Source organism: Aotus nancymaae, unplaced genomic scaffold, assembly GCF_030222135.1.
Source record: "Aotus nancymaae isolate 86718 unplaced genomic scaffold, 86718_ANA_hifiasm-v0.15.2.pri h1tg000036l, whole genome shotgun sequence".
Lineage (NCBI taxonomy): Eukaryota > Metazoa > Chordata > Mammalia > Primates > Aotidae > Aotus > Aotus nancymaae.
In genome coordinates, this window is record NW_026988450.1 from 44312746 (window position 1) to 44332271 (window position 19526).

Below are 19526 nucleotides of genomic sequence, written 5' to 3' on the forward strand. Positions count from 1 at the left end.
CCCACACAACCCAGTGAGAAAATAAGCAAAATACATAAAGAGACATTTCTCCGAAGAAGATATACAGATGATAAGCACATGGAAGATTTTTAATATCATCAGCCATTATGGAAATGCAAATTCCAATGACAATGAGATCTTACTACATACCTATCAGAATAGTTAAAATAAAAAACGGTGAGAACATCAAGTGCTGGAAAGAATACAGAGAAACTGAATCACTTATACGTTGCTTATGGGAATGAAAAATGGTAGAGCCACTCGAGGAAATGGGATTGAAAGTTTCTTAAAAATCTTACCATGCAATTAACATATGACACAACAATTGCATTCAAGAAAAATAAATTAGCATTTATTCCAGAGAAATGAAAACATCATACAAAACCTGTATACAAATATTCACAGCAGCTTTGTTTTAATAGCCAGAATTCTGAAAAAAAAGTCCAGATGTCTTTAAACGAGTGAATGATTAAACAAATTGTGGTTCATCCATACCATGGAATACTACTCAGCAATAAAAAGAAACAAAATATCGATAGATGCAGCAACCTGGCTGAAACTCCAGAGCACAACACCCAGTGAAAAAGATGCAGTCCTAAAAGTTCACATACTGTGATTCTATTTCTATAACATTTGTTATATTACAAAATTACAGAAATGAACAATTTGAGGGTTGCCATAAATTAAGGAGGGAGTAGGAGCAGGGAAGTGGATGTGGCTATAATATGGCAACACGAGGGATCCTTGTAGCAATGGAAGTGTTCTGTATCCTGACTTCATCAAAGTCAATGTCCTGGATGTGATATTCTACTGTAGTTTTGCACGATGCTACCTTTGTGGGAAACTGGGTGAAGGGTCCACAGGATCTTTGCATTCTCTCTCACAACTGCATCTGAATCAACACTTACCTTGAAAAGAGAAGTTTAAAAATAAGTCTCCAGATAGGGTCTTTAGTTCACCAAAGCCCCTGCTATTTTTATTGTTTTACACCTACTAATTTGCTTTTCATAGTGTGTTATATGTCTGGCACCCAAAGGCGTGGGAAAGAGAAAGAAAGAAAAAAAGAAAGGAAAGATGGAAGAGAGAGAGAGAAAATGGGATTTGGCTGACAAAATACATGTAAGAAATGTCATGTGGTGTTCCTCTATTGGAGACAGATGAATTCACTTTAGAAAATGGAGTGGGTTTTGTGCTTTCATAATTGTTCAGAGACCCATATGTGAGAATGGGACCATATTTTTAGTAATACATTATGCTATAAGGATCGCTGTGTATCTCTCTCTTCCATTAAATTCCTTGAGGGCAAGGACCATGATGTTTACTCTTTATACTCCCCTCCATCCTCCTTTCTTCCCTCCCTCAGCATAGAGGCTTAATCCAGCATTTAATAGGGGAGCGAACAGATTTCTATGTTGATTAATAACACAGCATGATCCCAGTACTGACCACAAATACCCATGACCTGTTAACTACCTTCTCAACCTTTTTCTATGTGACTTCCCTCCAGGTGCCTAATGATGCAGCCAACCTGAACTGCTTCAGGCTGTGCACATGTTGGGGGGTTTTCTCACCTCACTGCTTTTTTCCACACCATTTCCTTTGTTTAGCATTCTCTGCTGCATCCCCATAGGCCCAGTTCCTACTGATCCTTTCACTGTTCAATGTAAAGGCTACTTCTTTTGAAGAAGCCTTCCATGCTGCAAATATGCAAAGATGCACAGTTGATATCTTTGTTACTTTCAGTTTTGTAGGAAAGATTTCCTGAGCTCTGCCCTGTGCTACTGTAAACCACTTGGGGGCAGATCTGTCCTGATCCTTCCAGATTTTCCCACAGAAACTTGTTCAGAGTGCTTCCCATAGTGGGGATTCATACATGTGCATTGAAAGAGGGAGAAAAAGAAGAAGAAGAAGAGGAAGAAGAGAATGGAATCAGATTGACCAGGATAGTGTAATGGATGCTCTAAGGCTAGCCAAATAAAAATGATAGGAAGCTAGAAAGGAAACCCAAGAGTGGGTCAGAAGGAATAGCAGACAATGTTAAAATGTTTTAAGGCTGATTTTATGTGGCATTGGTAGAGATTAGGCTGCTCACCACAGCCAGTTTCACTGTAAATCATGTAACAGACCTTGTAGAAATGCCAAGATAGTAGATGTCTGCTTAAAACGCAGAGCTATGAGAAACGCTTGACTTGAAACATTGTTTACTTTCTTCATTAGGAACTAAAGAGAAGCAAGTACAAGGCAGCGGGTAGCAATTACCTAATATCTTTGCAGAAAGAGAGATTTTTCAAAATGTGCTTTTCTCACTAATCCTTGAGGGGAAATGAGGTTTATTTATGGTGTCAGAAGAGAACAAGGCATTAATAGTAAAAGATTTTATATGACTTCATGTTTTTAGGAAAGTCATTTGTTTACAAATCCAACTCAATCAAACCCAAAGGTATTTAATATATTCCAGATTTGAATGTCACCTGATTTTTTTACCCAAATTTCAGACTAGAGGAAGTAATTCTGATAGAGTGTATACACTGATGTAAGAAGATATAGATTATAAGGATTTCCTAGCCAAGATGAAAATCTTGGAATTAGACCATCTGATAGTCCAGGGAAATAATGGAATAATTAAATGCATTTCTTCCATCTCCAGCTTTAACTAAGATTGTGTGGTAATGGAGCTGTCTAAAGTTACTTAACTGTTTTGTTTGATAATTCAGGATAAGAGTTATTTGACCAAGAAATAATTACCAAAATAAGACACAGACTGTAGTACAGCTATATGAAAATAATTATGGTTCATTTCATTCTCTTTCATTTGCCTACCAATTATTGTTATTATTTTTTTGAGATGAAATCTCACTCTCTCACCCAGGCTGGAGTGCAGTGGTGCAATCTTGGCTCACTGCAACCTCTACCTGCTGGGTGCAAGCAATTCTGCCACAGCCTCCCAAGTAGCTGGGACTACAGACATGCGCCACCATGCCCGGCTAATTTTTTGTATTTTTTTTAGTAGAGATGGGGTTTCACCATGCTGTCCAGGCTGGTCTCGAACTCCTGACCTCATGATCCGCCTGCCTCAGACTCCTAAAGTGCTGGGATTACAGGCATTAGCCACTGTACCAGGGCTTGCTTACCAATTCTTAAATAAGATCTCTAGTCACTAAAAATGATATCTCACATTTGGCCAAAACGTTATTCTTCCTAAAATATGTTTGCATAGTTTGTTTGATATTCTTACCATAATCTGACGATTCAAGCAAGGATTATTATTTGTGTTTTACCCAAGAGCAAAGTAAGACTCAAAACAAAAATCCTCAAGTCCCTCAAATCTGCCGAAGAAATATGAAATTTTAGAGCTGGAAGGAATCTTGTGAGATGATATCTATGAAAGCCTCATTAGATATGCTTAATAATGTAGTTGATTGAGCAGTCTTTTGATCCAGCTGCCACTTTAATGTATGTAGCGTTACCCTCCTGGTGTCTGGCAGGATTGCACTTTGGCTGAGGTCACATGGCTGGGAGGCTTCGGTAGCAGCATGCATACCTCACAGTGGGATAGGGAAGCTGCTCAGAGGTTTTGCTGTGCATCAGTTAAGGTCTGGTTCCAGAGCATCCAGACTCATTTGTGTACCCCAACTTCCACCCTGAATCTGCACGGGAGATGTGACATGAAGTGACTTGCACTTACAGGCATACAGCAGTCTCCTCAGTTATCAGAAAAGTGCTGAAGTGCCACAGTGAGGGGAACCCTGTACACAAAAGCAGATAGTAAGCCTCTGCAGAAGACCCCATGGCAGGTGAGCTGCTGGATAACAACTCACTCATTACATAGTGGGCTCCACTATTGATGATCCCAGCATCTTGCCTGAGGAGTCTTAAGAGTGCTAATGAAGCTACTTGCAGGCAGCAGAGACCTAGCACAGAGTCTCCTAGAGAATATCTGGCACAAAAACCTGAAGTATAATATTTAAGGTAGGGGTAAGGTGTTTTCTCCTCTGAAAAATAGAACACTGACGACAACAGATTTCTTCAGTGGATTTAAATCATATTTAAGTACAGAATTATCTAGTCAGAATTGCATGCGGGGTTTTCTTCCCATCATAATAATGGTAGCAAGAAAGTTGGAAGGCAGTACAAGTTGAGTATCCCTTTTTCAAAATGCTTGGGATGAGAAGTGTTTCGGATTTGGGATTTTTTCAAATTTTGAATATTTGTATTATACTTACAATATACAGAAATCCAAAATCCAAAGTGTTCCAAAGAGTTTTCCTTTTAGTGTGACGTTTGAGTGTCTTGCCAGCACTCAAAAAGTTTTGGATTGTAGAGCATTTCAGATTTTGAACTTTTGGATTATGGATGCTCAGTCAACTTTGTGCTTTGAACTAGGTGAGCCCTTTTGAGGGTCCCTTTCAAATTCCTAAACTCTTGCTTTGGGAGTCATTAAGCTGAAAGCTTTCCCAGGAATTGTAGTTAACTGCATTGTATTAAGTTTCCTACTATTCCTCTATTCTAGTTATTGTTTTAAAAATAAAGTGTCTGACTAACTTATAGAGTCATTAATTTGTGGTTTATTCATATCTTGGTCTCAAGAGGGTAACTAGGCCTTTGTGTTCTCTTGCCTCAGGGACCTTAGAAGTTTCTGGAAGATCCCTCTCTGAAGGGATTATGCCAGGTTTGTTCCAAGAGGAAAGAAATGGCTTGGAGGGTGGAGATGGACTTGGGCAACTTGGGAAAGTAGGAAGTATTTCCAGAGCTGGGAATGGGCGTAAGACTCTAGGTTCTTGAGCAATGAGCAGCATTTTGGTTCCTCACAGTTGTTGCTGGAAACCCTAGAAGGGAAGGTCCACCTGGGTCACTTGCTTCCAGATGGTGGAGCACCCTGCCAAGGCAAAAGCATGTGCCCTAGCATGACATGTAAGTGCAGCACCTCCTATCTTCATGAAGCTGCTTGGCTTTGAACCACTGCTTGTTTGCGGTAGAGCAGTATGGACCAAAGATGACAGGGCCTTCTTCAAACATTAGGACCAGTGAAAGTCCCACAGTGCCTTTGAATGATGTCTCCTAGCAGAAGAGGACATTGATAATAACTAAAATGAAATTTCTTGCCAATTCAGTGGCATCTGGGACAGGTCAAATTTGATTTAGAGAAATATAAGAAAAGTGACATTAAGTCTATCATTATAATAAAAAGATAGTAGACTAACAATACATGTGCAGATCTTAAAGTGTACACGATACAGTCACACCTGCTATCTCCTTTTGTCTTTGTAATAACCCTGTAGGCTGGGCGCGGTGGCTCATGCCTGTAATCCTAGCACTTTGGGAGGCCGAGGCAGGTGGATCACAAGGTCAGGAGTTTAAGACCAGAGGCTGAGGCAAAAGAATCGTTTGAACCTGGAACGCAGAGATTGCAGTGAGCCAAGATTGCATTACACTCCAGCCTGGGTGACAGGGCGAGACTCCATCTAAAACAAACAAACAAACAAACAAAAACCTGTAAAGGGGTTAATGTTGAGGTTATATCCACTTTATAAGTGATTTTCTCAAGGTCCCAGATTTTATAATGGGCAAGGCAGCTCTAGCTGTTGCCACTTGTAATAGGGGATCCCATACTTCAGGTCTGGATGGTCGCACTCAATTTTTTCTCCATCTGCAATGGAGGCAACCATCTAGCAAACATTCCCCAAGGAACTACAACACACTGGGTCCTGGATAAGGTATGGGGATCCAACACCCAATAAGACACGGTCCCTACCCTCAAGGAATCTCAGCCCTGATAAGAGCTTCTGAGGAAGGATGGGGGCTCTGGTGCGGGGAGCTGGGAGATGAGGCTCAGGGGAAGGCAGGAACCAGATGGTAAATAAATGTGTTCCAAATTTTGATTTCAGCAACTGTGAAGACCATTGCAGGAGTTTCAGTTTTTAATTTCTTATTAAATTACAGAAGTATTTGAATTATTAATGAATAATTCAGTTGAAACCAATTCAAGCCAATAATAAAGCCAGCGTTTATGGAAGAACAACACATGCTATGTAAAGCATTTGGCGCCTTAATTTAACAATTATTTTTAAGTGCTAACCTCTGTGTAATGCTGGTGACACAGTGGTAAACAAGATGGGTATGGTCTCTGTCCTCATGGAGTTTGCATTCTAGTTGGAAAGAGATAGGTAATACAGACCCTAGAAAGTGACCTTTTTTTAAAAAAAACACCTTAATAGTAATATTAAGTTTTAACAATAATATTATTAATCATATTAATAATATTGTTGTTTTTTTTCCAAAAAGCCAGTCACTTTAAAAAAATATTTTAAGTTCCAGGATGCATGTGCAGGATGTGCAGGTTTGTTACATAGGTAAACGTGTGCCATGGTGGTTTGCTGCACTTGTCAACCCATCACCTAGGTATTAAGCCCAGCGTGCATTAGCTATTTGATCTGGTGCCCTCCCTGCCTCCTCCCTGCTATAGACCCGGATGTGTGTTGTTCCCCTTCCTGTGTCTATGTGTTCTCATTGTTCAGTTCCCACTTATGAGTGAGAACATGCAGTGTTTGGTCTTCTGTTGCTGTGTTAGTTTGCTGATGTGTATTGTTTTTTGTTTTTTGTATTTGCTGATGTGTATTGTTCTGGATGTGTATTGTTCCCCTTCCTCTGTCTATGTGTTCTCATTGTTCGGTTCCCACTTATGAGTGAGAATATGCAGTGTTTGGTTTTCTGTTCCTGTGTTAGTTTGTTTGTTCCTGTGTTAGTCCTTTCCCTGCAAAGGACATGATCTCATTCCTTTTTATGGCTGCATAGTATTCCATGGTGTATATGTACCACATTTTCTTTATCTAGTCTATCATTGATGGGCATTTGGGTTGATTCCGTGTGTAAAAGCAGGTCACTTTTTAGGGTGTGTATTATCTATCTCTTGGATTCTTTGGATTTTCCATGATAGTACATTTAGAACTGTTCATTCTTTTAAATTGCTGCAGAACATTATTCCATAATAAAGATGTATTATATTTAACTCTTCCTCTATTGATGGTTACTCTGACTGTTCTAGTTTTTCTGCTGTGACAAATAGTGCTGTAATGAGCATCTTTAGACTGATATTCTTATTGGTGCTTTCTTATTGTTGGATGGGGTTCTAGGTGGAACAGCTGGCCCTAAAGGTTCATTCTTTTTAAAATTTTAATATATACTGGCAGATGACTCTTCAGCTGTAGCAATAGATGAGCATGTGAAAGTCTGCATACTTTTTCAGTCCTTGATGTTCACAATCTCCTTACTTTCTGCCAATCTTATAGGTCAAAAAATGTAACTTTATTGTTCTCTTAAATTTGTGTTTACCAGACAACTAGACCTCAAGAATCTTTCCATAGGTTTCAATGAGTATTTCATTTCCTCATAAATGAATCACCTCTGTTCATTTTTCTGTTGTATTGTTAATCTTCTCTCCAGTGTATGGGTACTCTGTATACATTAGGCATATGAACTCTTTATATAGGTACTGCATATTTTTTCTCCCATTTTATCACTTGTGATTTGGCTTTGTTTTTGGAGTCACCAAAGGTTTTCAGCAAGGGAGTAACAGATTGTATTTGCATTTCTGAAAGTCCATTCTGCAAGCACATAGAGGATTGAAGGAAAGGAACAGAATTAGCAAGGCAACTGTCAGGAGTTTATAGAAGACTGCACTATTCCAGGGAATGAATGGCGAGGGACTGAATTAAGTCAGTGGCAGTGGGAAATGAGAGGGAAAAATAGATTTGCGAGTGTAAAGAAAATGTATATGACTTTGTGACTGATTGAATGGACGTCGCAAAGGAAATTGAGATTGACTTTCAGGTTACTGACCCAGGTGAGTTGGGGGCTGTTGGTGGCACTTACTGAGAGAACGTATGAGAATGGAGGTATGAAGTTTGGATTTGAATAAGAGTTTGGGGTGCTTAAGGGATGTCCAAGTTCAGAGGCTCAATAAGCTGTTGGGTCTTGGGGTGTAGCACACAGGAGAATGGGCTGGGCTGAGTAGCAGGTGCGAGGACTTGGCAGTTCACAGATGGTGACTGCAGATGTGGAGTGAGTGAATGCTCTGAGGGAATCAGGTTTCTGAGGGGTGCAGGGGTCTGAGGAGGAAGCCTGTCAGCATACACATTTGGAGAGTTCACTGAGAAAAGGAGCTGGTAATAAAGGCTCTTTTTTGGTTTGAGGCCCCAGAAGTCAGCCCACACTCACCAGCAACAGAGGAGCTGTCAGTGCGCAGCTGTTTGATCTGATATGGGGTCTTCAGTCTGAGAAGAGGGCTGTAATGGGAGTCCCACCCCCATCTCCTGCAGACAGTTCTCTCCGTCTTCATCTTCTCTGGCTGCAGCCTCAGCAGGATCCAGGCATCCTCCCGGTTTTTCTCCCAATGAAGGCTGCAGTCCTGAAGTCTCACTGCCACCACTTCTCTGCTTCTCTTTGCTTTCAGCTGAGGCCAATGCACCCCACCATCTGTGTTTCTGTCTCTTCATATTCTCCAGGGGACCTAGGTCTGTCTTTGATCCCTATTGCAGAACTCAATTTACCATTTCAGTGAGAGGTGGTGGAATCTTTCACTAGCTCACTACAACTTAATTTATGCCAAGGAAGTGAAATGAATTCTTCTTAATGAAGTTCCAGTGAATGAGCTCACCCCACATTTGGTTTTTGATTTAAAAGACCACTCTGAGATATTGTCTGTCCTCCAAATACCAGAACACTGGCTCCTGTCCATATGGGAATATTTGTTGTGTAAACTAGATTGATATGCAGCAATTTCCACATATTACTTATACCTAATTTTTGTCCAGTGGGATGAAAGGAGTTCCAGGCTGTAGAGAAAGATATCAGTGTTTGTTTCTATTGATAGTGACACAGGTTTACAGAAGGACTTATGAACATAGACATGATCTAAGAAGCCAACGTTTATGGAAGAACAACACATGCTATGTAAAACACCTGGTGCCTTAAACAGAAACTTGATACTTTCTCATTTATCCAAATGTGACTTGGCAATTAACTCATAGTCTCTGGCTCAGTGGCTGGTTGTCTCTTCACTTTGATGCAGTGTAAATTTGGCACAAATCTAGGGCCATCCATAGTTGAAACTGCCATTGCCAGTGAGTCATAACCATTGAATGTTATGGTTGGAAGGGGCTTTAGCGATCATCTACGCCAACCCCCTCATTTTTCAGATGAGGAAACTGAGAGTAGAAACTTGCCTAGGATCATATGACTAGCTGACACCACTGGATGTAACCTGGGTTTCCCTGATCTCCAGTCCTGTGGAGCTAGTACACCACCACACAGTTGTCAATTAGTGGTAGTCAGGAATGGGTGGCTTGTGTGTTTGGGTCTATATGGAGGCGCTTACAAGTACCCATCTTCTTGGAGGGGAAGTCAGAGGCCTTGTCTGACATCTGTCCTTCATTTACCCCTCCTCATTCCCAATGTCTCTAAATAAATATACAAGTTGCTGTGGTTTGTTTGAATGTCCCCTTTAAAACTCATTTGAAATTTAATTGCCATTGTGATGATATTAAGAGGTAGGACCATTAAGAGGTGACCAGGCCATAAGGCCTCTGCCCTCACGAATGAATTAATGTCGTTATTGTGGGGGAAGTTTGTCATCCAGACCATAGGTTTTTAAGAAAAGTGAGTGTGGTCCTCTCTTGCTTTTGTGCATGCTCTTTTGGCCTTCTGCCTTCTGCCATGAGATGAAACAGGAAGAAGGCCCTTGCCAGATGCAGAGCCCTTGACTTCAGACTTCACAGCCTCCATAACTGTAAGAAATAAATCTTTGTTTTTGATAAATTACCCAGTCTCAGGTATTCTGTTAGAGCAGCACAAAATGGATGAAAACACAAGTACAACACTGCCTTTGCTAAGCAAAACCCAGCCTTAGACAAGGCCTCTGACTTCCCCTCCAAGAAGATGGGTACTTATAAGCTCCTCCATATAGAAATTGTGTAGCTATCACTGACTTGGGCTGTGAGGATTTGAATGATGAATCTGGCAGCAATGCGAAGGATACATTAGCAGTGAAGAGAAGTGTGTAATATACCACACATTAGATAATAAAGAAAGACAATGAGATAACGGGCTATACAAAGTTCACCTCCATTTTTCTCAACTTTTTTTTACACTTGGCTCCACTGATGTGTATAGTATCTTAAACACCGATAGTAGGGTTGTTTTTTTTAAAAAAATCTTCTCCCTTTATACTGAACTGATTAGTGAACTGAACAATATGGCCAAGAAGAAAAAACAGTAAACATATATTTTGTTGATGTTTGTGTATATAATCATGCCAGTAAAAATATAGGATAAATATGTACAAAAAGGAAAAAGTAATAAATTAATGCTTTTAACTTATATTAATGTATTTTTTTGAGAAAAGGGAAAAATCCTTATATCATTCAGAAAAGTAACCAATAATAATATTACAGTTTGTTTTTGAGCCTTAACTTCTGCAAATTTGTCAATGACAAATTTATCTTCTTTGCATATTCATGTTCGGTAGACAGTATAGCCAGATTCATCAACTTATCTTCACTCATAGGTGATAGAAAACTTTCTATTAATTTCTATTTCTTTTTATGTAAGGCAACAAATATATATATATAGGAAAAGTCTCACACATAACCAAATTTGACAGAGAGTTACAAAGATCCTAATCATAATATTCCAGAAATAGCAATGCTGGTCATGTCTTTTTTTTAAAGGCACATTTCTGTGGCTTTCAGATATCTCTCAGTAGAAACATTTCCATTAAATTACTTTCACTAGAAAATTGGTTAGAAATCTATTATTTCTGGTAAGAATTTCCAAAGTTTTAATTCTTAAGCAAAAAATCATTTAAAAAAATTGCTGAATGACAGAGAACATTGACATTTTCTGATCCATGGTTTTAGAACTACTGCCCAGGTCTTGGAGAAAACATTTAAGGGATTCAGATATTGCCTTTTAATTGCTTTTGGTAATGTAAGGCCAACATCTTTTGTGGTTTCTTCTGGCATTCTTCAAAGTTTAATTCTTTTTTCTAGGAAATGTTCATTTCCTTTCATTGTAATGTTGCATAGGAAATGGCCTTCTCTACTATCTTTGTGAGTTGATCTAAAAGAATCCGTTTCAAAACGTACTGTCTTGCTATACATTGTTCAAGGTGGATTCTGGCTGTTTGCAAATATATTTGTGTCTCATTAATCTCATTGTATTAGTCCATTTTCATGTTGCTGATAAAGACACCCAAAACTGGGCAATTTACAAAAGAAAGAGGTTTAATTGGACTCACAGTTTCATGTGGCTGGGGAGGCCTCACAATCATGGCAGAAGGCAAGTAGGAGCAAGTCACATCTTATGTGATGACAACAGGCAAAAAAGAGAGCTTGTGAAGGGAAACTGTCATTTTTAAAACCATCAGATCTTGTGAGACTTGGCTATCATGAGAACAGTGCAGGAAAGACCAAACCCCATAATTCAATCACCTCCTACCAGGTTTCTCCCATGACATGTGGGAACTGTGGGAGTTACAATTCAAGATGAGATTTGGGTGGGGACACAGACAAACTGTTATCATTCATTTGCCGCTTCACACCAGAAAAAAAAATTACTTGGAAAAGAAAAATAATTATGTAAAGGAAAGAATAAAACTTAAGCTATCTTTTTATGCCACTTTTTTTTTTTTTTAGATTGTGTAGTACTTCAAAGGTTGACATTAACTTTACAAAATTTGTCATTCCTGTGGGCTCAGCTTCATCTTGCCTGGAAAAGCTGTCTCATAGCTTTACCTACATTATGCAGAATTTTCCAACAAGGAGGTGATACTGAAGTGAATGAATTACTTTTTCCTTAAGTTCCAAACAAGTAAAAACTTTAGTCACACAGAATGTCAAATTGAAGTATTTCAAGCTCTATTTCTGTACTTTTACAATCACTGTGCTATTATTCTTTGTTTTGAATCTACTGAATAAATACAGTACTATGTAGAACTAGGGCTGGAGAGCTGAATTGCACCCAAAATGAGCTTGAAAGATTCTGAGCTATGACCAACCTACTTTCCAAACAAATGTGTGTTGCTGAGTCTGCATGTGTTGAGGGTTGGCTTTATAACTGGGAATTTTCTGAATTAACCTTCATGTATAATATAATATTAAAAAAACATGAAAATGTGCTAATTTGAGGCTTGCATATTAGTGTTAAAATTAAATGGAAATTGTAATAATTGTTTAGAACTTAGACCAACTAAGGATTTTTGTTGTTGTTGTTGTTGTTAGGAAACAGTAGCTTCTCATTGACATTGTTTAGAATTGCCAGCACATGGTGATAATAAAAAGCAGATCGACTTTTTAGTCAATTTTATTACTGTTTTTACATCCTCTACAGAAAATGTTCCCAGTGCACCAGTTAGATACGCTCCCTCTTCCAACCTTTGCATGTTACTGCCAGGGTTCATTCTGATTCCAGTTTTTGGAAGGTGCCTATGTACCTGGATGCCTTTGTTCTCCCATTTCTGTTCTTATCTTGTCCTTCAGAGATCATGCCTTTCCCCCACCCTTTCTTTGACTTCCTTGAAGACATGGCAGGAAAGTAGAAGGAAGATCAAATTATCATGGCAGATAAAAGCAGTTATTCCATACCACCTTCCTCCTTGTCCATTGCTCTTTTCTGTAGCAATAAAGAAAGTGTGAAGATGAAGTGGGTCAATGCAAGTCTCATATTTAGAGCTACATTTAGCACATAGTAAGTACTTAATAAATGCTGGCAATTACTTGCAGATAATCAGAATGAGAGTTAGCCCATCTATTTATAGCAGGCCCTTGAAATGGGGGCATCATTAGACTTAGATCCTTCTTGATGCCCTCTCTTTGCATGACTCTTTCGAGTGTTTGGAGACTGAGTCTTCTGCAGAAGTTACTTTCTCCATTGTGTCGAAGGAATCATGCTTCTGTATGTGACTGTCAGGCATTTTGGAGGAGAGGCATTGCAGTCAAGCATGCTGGACATCCTCATCCTGGTCTGACACCAGCTCTGGAATTGAGTCCTGAGTTACTAAGGTTTCTCATCAGATACCTTCATCAACGACACATATTCAGAGAGCCCAGTGTGAAAATGGAGATTTGTGCTTCCTTCAGATTTGCCCTGGTAGATGAGTATTACATTAAGGGAAAGAAAATCATGCCTGCCAAAGAGAATTGCCTAATAAGGGTAAGGGCTCTTCACTCATTTAAAAAATGAAATATAATTGACATTATAAAGAGAATACAGATATTAGTGTTTTCTATGTGTTTTGAAAGTTCTATACACTAATATCCCACTTAAAGCAAGATAGCTAATATTTCTGTCACAGCTGAAAGTTCCTTGGTAATTTGTTCATTTAAAAACTGGATCCATGTCTCCAGACCTTGGCTACTGTACAAGAGGTCTAGGGCAAAAGAGAGAGAGTGAAACTGGGCTTGGCAGGAACGGGTAGTGGTGTGATGTGTGGTATCTTGGCCCACAGAAGAATGCTAAAGACCCCTCCGACAGGTGGATTCATGAATGGCCCTTATAACCAAGGAAAAGAATTTACTCCAAAAGACAGAACAACCACCCCACCCACCACCAACAAAAACTCGCTAAACTAGGAAGAGTAAGAAATAAATAATCTTAATTAGATGTAGTATTTCTGTTGGTGTCAAAGAAATATCTTCATGATGTCTTGTCAGAATGGGTAGTTTGAGCTCTCAGTCTTCCAGATTATGTAAAGAAGCAGTATGTAAATATCACTCCATCTCTGTCCCTGGCTTGTTTATTCCACTTCTGACCTGAGCTTTAGGAGGCAAATGTTTGGTGGCTACTAATGGACCAAGAGAGCAGAGGCAGCATTTGAGAAGAGCTAGGGCTCCCTCAGTGACACTTGTTACCCACCAAAAAGCTAATGATCTCAGAATGTTTCTAATCCATGCTGATTGTGATAAATCCCTATTGCCAAACTAAGTCGTGAAATACTGATTCAGAGGAAAACCAGCCCCATGCTGCTTGCTGTGTATCAGTGAACTGCTCAGTGCCTTCTTTTTCCATGTCTTATTTTTTATATGTTTGACTATGTTGATGTTATACAGCTGTGAAATTGTGCAATCTACATTTATGTAACCCTTGTTACTTGAATCTGAACTAAGAGGATATTCTGTTTTGCCAAAAACTCTCGGCTATCTTAAATGCAATGAAATAACACCACACTATTAACACCTTATGTGCTATGAGAAACTTCACATTTAGCAGCCCAAAGGTTAAGCCTACGATGTTGGAGGGGTGTGTGTGTGTGTGTGTGTGTGTGTGTGTGTGTGTATAGCAACTCATCTTTTATTTTTAAGGGAGTGCTCACTTGAGAGTGCAGCAATCACTTAGATTTCTACAGAGCTATTTAGGAGAAAAGTGAGTGTGAGCAAGTTAAGCTGTTCCTCCAGTTCACTAGCAGGTTCATCAAAGCATTAACTGGAGGAAATTCTGACTGGGTAAGCAACAGTATATTAAAAGGGCTGGTAAAAGGATCTAGACTAGAGGATATTTCTCCCAGTGGTGGTCTTGCTTCAGTTCAAGGTTAAGTATGAAAGTAGTTTCAAAAATCTAGAATTGTTTTGAAAGGGAGGAGCAAACTCAGGGTTGGGTGTCTATACAAAGTATCATCCCTGGAGAATTCCCTGTAGAGGCAGAGGAGCCTCAAGATCTAAAGCAGCCAGATGGTTGAACCAGGAAGTCTGACACAATGTACTCCCATGTCTTGGGCAAGATTTGTAACCATCACGTTGTACTCCCTGATTAGAATGGGAAGAAAAATACCATGTTGCTTCCAAGGTCAGCTACTTGGGACAGGTAGATGTGAGCACAGGGCTAGATTGGGTGCTAAAAGTGAGGGGACTTGGTGTATAATATGATTGTAGGACAAGTCATTTTTCCACAAATTAAAAAAAGTCCATGTTATCTTCTCTTCCTTAATATGAGAATGAAGTACTTCCCACTCAGGAGTGATTTTTTCAGGATAGATAGAAAATAAGTGTGCTGGGCCAGCTGGAAGCAGCACTGTGGGATTACTTAGCCATGCTTTTAGGCATGTTAAGGAGGCCTCTAGGGCAAGGCAGGGCAGTTACCACCTGATGTTAATGTTTTTAGGATTTTAGACTACTTTACAAGTTGAGTTTGTATTGTTAGTGAATCTTCATTACCGTGTGGGTGCTTTTTCTGCAATTAGAGGGTTCTAACGCCAGATGGCACCTTTGTTATAATCATAAGGTCTGAAGAATTGGACTTCTCACCTAACATATGAGGGTGTATGTGTGTGTAAATGTATAAATGTATTTATGCACCCTTACTGTGTATATATTTACGTATGTATATGCATAAATGTATGTGCATATACTTTATGTAATGCATGATGGATTTATGAAAATTTTAACATGGTGGCAAAAGAGTATAGACTCTGGATCTTGACTGTGTGGAATCAAAGCCCAACTCTGTTATCTATTAGCCTTGATAATTTTGGAAAGTTATGTAATCTATCTGCAAATCACTTTCCTCATTTGTAAAATGTGGTTAATAATAGAGCCTATTTCATCGGATTGTAAGGATTAATATACTTAGGTATTTAGCATAGTGCCTGGCATATGATAACTATATAAATGTTAACTCTTATTAACATAATTTATTCAAAAGTTGATCTGTGGCCGGGTGCAGTGGCTCATGCCTGTAATCCCAGCATTTCGGGAGGCCCAGGCGGGTGGGTCACCTGAGGTCAAAAGTTCAAGACCAGTTTGGCCAACATAGTGAAACCTATTTCTACTAAAAATACAAAAAAAATAGCCGGGTGTGGTAGCAGACAGCTGTAATCCCAGCTACTTAGAAGGCTGAGGCAGGAGAATCACTTGAACCAGGAGGCAGAGATTACAGTGAACCAAGATTGCCCCATTGCACTCCAGCCTGGCAACAAGAGTGAAACTCCATCTCAAAAAAAAAATAGTTGATCTGTGATTATCCTCCCAACAGCAATTCCTCCCTGGTGTGTGGCACTCATAGGATGTGGGGAAGGAGTCTTCCCCCTTACCCACAAATACAAGTAAGGGTCCTGATTTATACAATCTAAGCAGGAGAATCCCTCTTGCCCTAGTGACTGGTTCAGGTAATCCAGATATAAGTCAATCAGCAGATAGCATTTTCCCGAACATTGGACTTTATGCAGGTGCAAGAAGGGGCGTTGACCTAGGTAATACCAACAAAATATGAGTGGAGGTTTTCTGGAGCTTTGGGGGAAAAAAGATGTCTTGTGATATATTGATGTAAACCCTAAGCTGCTACAGTTCTTGCTACTACATGGGAGGCAAACTGAAGATGTTGCTGATTTCATACAGGAAGAATAGAGAAACCAAAGAAAGCCAACCCTTGAAGATATTAAGAAACTGTTGGCAGGGCAAGTCCTGAGACCCATAGAGTCCTTCTTGATACAAGTTCAAAGTGCATCCCTATATTAGTCTCTTCTTGCACTTCTATAAAGAAATATCGGAGACTGGGTAATTTATAAAGAAAACAGGTTTAATTGGTTCACAGTTCTACAGGCTGTGCAGTAAGTGTGGCAGCATCTGCTTCTGGGGAGGCCTCAGGGAGCTTCCACTCATGGCAAAGGCAAAGTGGAAGCAGGCATCTTATATGGAAGAAGCAGGACCAAGAGGGTGGGGGAGGTGATACAGACTTTTAAACAACCGTATCTCCTGAGAACTCTATCACTATGCAGTACCAAGGGGAATGGTGTTAAACCATTCATAAGAACTCTGGCCCCATGATCCAATCACCTCCCACCAGGCCCTACCTTTAGCTTTGGAGATTATATTTCAACATGAGATTTAAGTGGGGACACAGATCCAAACCATATCAATATCTTTATTAAAATAGCTGAATCAGGCCATTATTAGTAATTACTAATCCTGTAAGATGATGTAATATGAAAGTAGAAAAATGCAAAATTCCCAAAACTTACAATCTTGTAACTATACTGGCCCCTTCTTTTTTTTGAGACAGGGTCTTGCCATGTTACCCAGGCTGGAGTGCAGTGGTATGATCACAACTCACTGTAGCCTTGAACTCCTGGGCTCATGTAAGCTTCCTGCCTTTGCCTCCTGAGTAGCTGGGCGACCTACAGGCACATGCCACCATGCTCGGCTAATTTTTTAAAGTAATTTTTTGTAGAGACAGGGTCTCACCATGTAGGCCAGTCTGGTCGTGAACTCCCAGACTCGAGTGATCCTCCTGCCTTGGACTCCCAAATTGCTGGAATTACAGGTATGAGCCACCATGCTCAGCCAGCACACTGGCCCCTTCTTACTAATCCACATCTGCAATGCAAAATTCTTGATTCTTCTTTTCTTTCACTTTAGAGCTTCAGAGAACATGCTTTGGTTCTTTGAGCTCACCTGTTTAATTCTGTGTTGAAATAATGATGTTTATCTGTAACATAGCTCTGTGGGTGAATTTGTAATGGAAATCCCAGTGCTGTAGCCTCCTTATAGCTTTGCCCCAGCTTGTTTTTTAGACCTTCTCTGTCAGATCAAATAAACTTCTGGAAAGCGGGGAAGTTAAGAACAACATAGAGCAGTTTTCCCCAAACTAGAAAACAACTTATACTAGCTAATGGTTGTTATGTTAGAAACAAAACCAAGCCATAAAGTTTCTGTGGTCAAAGCAGTTTATAAAACCAAACTCCATTCACTGGAATTTCATCATCCTCAACAGTAGCTTCCAAAGTCACCCTAGGTTTATATCCATTCCGGACAGCTGGAAAAAACAAAGAGCAGAGAAGATGGTACATGGAAGGAGCATGGATGGAGTCTTGCTCTGTTGCCAGGCTGGAGTGCAGTGGCGCAATTTCGGCTCACTGCAACCTCCATCTCCCAGGTTCAAGTGAATCTCCTGTCTCAGCCTCCCAAGTAGCTGGGACTACAGGCTTATGCCACCATGCCCAGCTAATTTTTGTATTTTTAGTAGAGACCGGATTTTACCATGTTGGCCAGATGGTCTTGATCTCTTGACCTCATGATCCACCCACCTTAGCCTCCCAAATTTCTGGAATTACAGGCATGAGCCACTATGCCTGACCGGGTTTTTATAGGCCAGGCCAGAAAGTTGTGCACATGAAGTCACATCTCCTCGACCGGATTCAGTCATATGGCCATACCTAACTGCAATGAATACTGGGAAATGTGATCTGGATAGATGACTAAGAGGATAAGGAAGTGGACTGTAGTGAAGACGTAGTAGTCTCTGCCACACACATTTTAACTCTCTAAAAGCGAAGCTGGTGGCATAAGGCTTTCTCAAATTCACTTATCTACAGACCTTCTCCCACCATCATTCTAACTTCTATCCACTCAATTATTCCATGGGACATCCTTTGACAAATGCTTATGTAGTGTATTTTCCCTTGTATCCACTTCTCAAATGGTTGCTCTTGAGATTCCTGCCTTCTGACTGTACTGGAGAAACAGAAAAAGAAATGCTGCAGAGAATGATTTTCGGGGATCATATTTTCAAATCCAGAGATGGTGTATTAGTCACTTACATTTAATTTTCTGTTTGAGAAGACCTTATTCATACTTTTTGCATGTGTGTTTCTAGTTATTGGAAGTAGAGTTTGGACCCAGCCGTAAACATTTTCCCCCATACAGCTACTGCTCCAGGATCATTAAAACACCATTTAAATAGAAATGGTCAGGCTTTTCAATAGCCTCCTTAGCAAGACAGTTCCCTTCCTTGTTCCCCAGTGCCTTTCCACATCTCCTGTTGCCTTTATGAGTCCCCTCTTGTCTTCCTACGTATTTTAATGCCTTACACTTCCACTGGCATTCCCCATCCTGTTCTCAATGACTATTTCCAGCTTTATTCACCTTCTTTTCTATTAAAAACTCATCACCATGAGGCAGAAATGACGGACAAGAATTGTGCATTATTCTTCTCTTTAGTATTCACATTTTATCATAGGAAAAACATGAAAGAAGGGGAATACACCTTTTTTTTTTTTTTTTTTTTTTTTTTTTTTTTTTTTTTTTTTTGGTAAGACAGAGTTTTGCTGTTGTTTCCCAGGCTGTGGGAATGATCTTGGCTCACCACAACTTCCCAGTGCAGTGGCATGATCTTGGCTCACCGCAACCTCTGCCTCCCAGATTCAATTGATTCTCCTGCCTCAGCCTTCTGAGTAACTCGGATTATAGGCATGTGCCACCATACCTAGCTAATTTTGTATTTTTAGTAGAGACGGGGTTTCTTCATGTTGGTCAGGCTGGTCTTGAACTCCTGACCTCAGGTGATCCACCCACCTTGGCCTATCAAAGTGCTGGGATTATAGGTATGAACCACTGTGCCTGACCAGGAATACACTTCTAATGGTGGAATTTCAAGTATCTGTAGTAGACCCTGAAAAGGTGTTTTGGGAGGGACAGTATTACTACCATGTTCAGAACATGCAGCTTGGGTATCTTTCTCCAAGGCCCATTTGTGCAGTTAGT

The 19526-nt window shown here is 39.9% G+C and overlaps 1 protein-coding gene across 5 annotated transcripts in view; it reads left to right on the plus strand.

Annotated features, from left to right (window-relative positions):
• PLEKHF2 (pleckstrin homology and FYVE domain containing 2) overlaps nt 1–19526 on the plus strand; it is a 720359-nt gene that overhangs the window by 383030 nt on the left and 317803 nt on the right. The window contains exon 1 of one of the 5 annotated variants that reach the window (XM_064384422.1): nt 14345–14495. The exons of the other annotated variants lie outside the window; for them this stretch is intronic. The gene's annotated coding sequence lies outside the window, so the exon portion shown is untranslated. Of the gene's footprint in view, nt 1–14344; nt 14496–19526 lie in introns of those variants that run through there. 5 annotated transcript variants of the gene reach the window in all.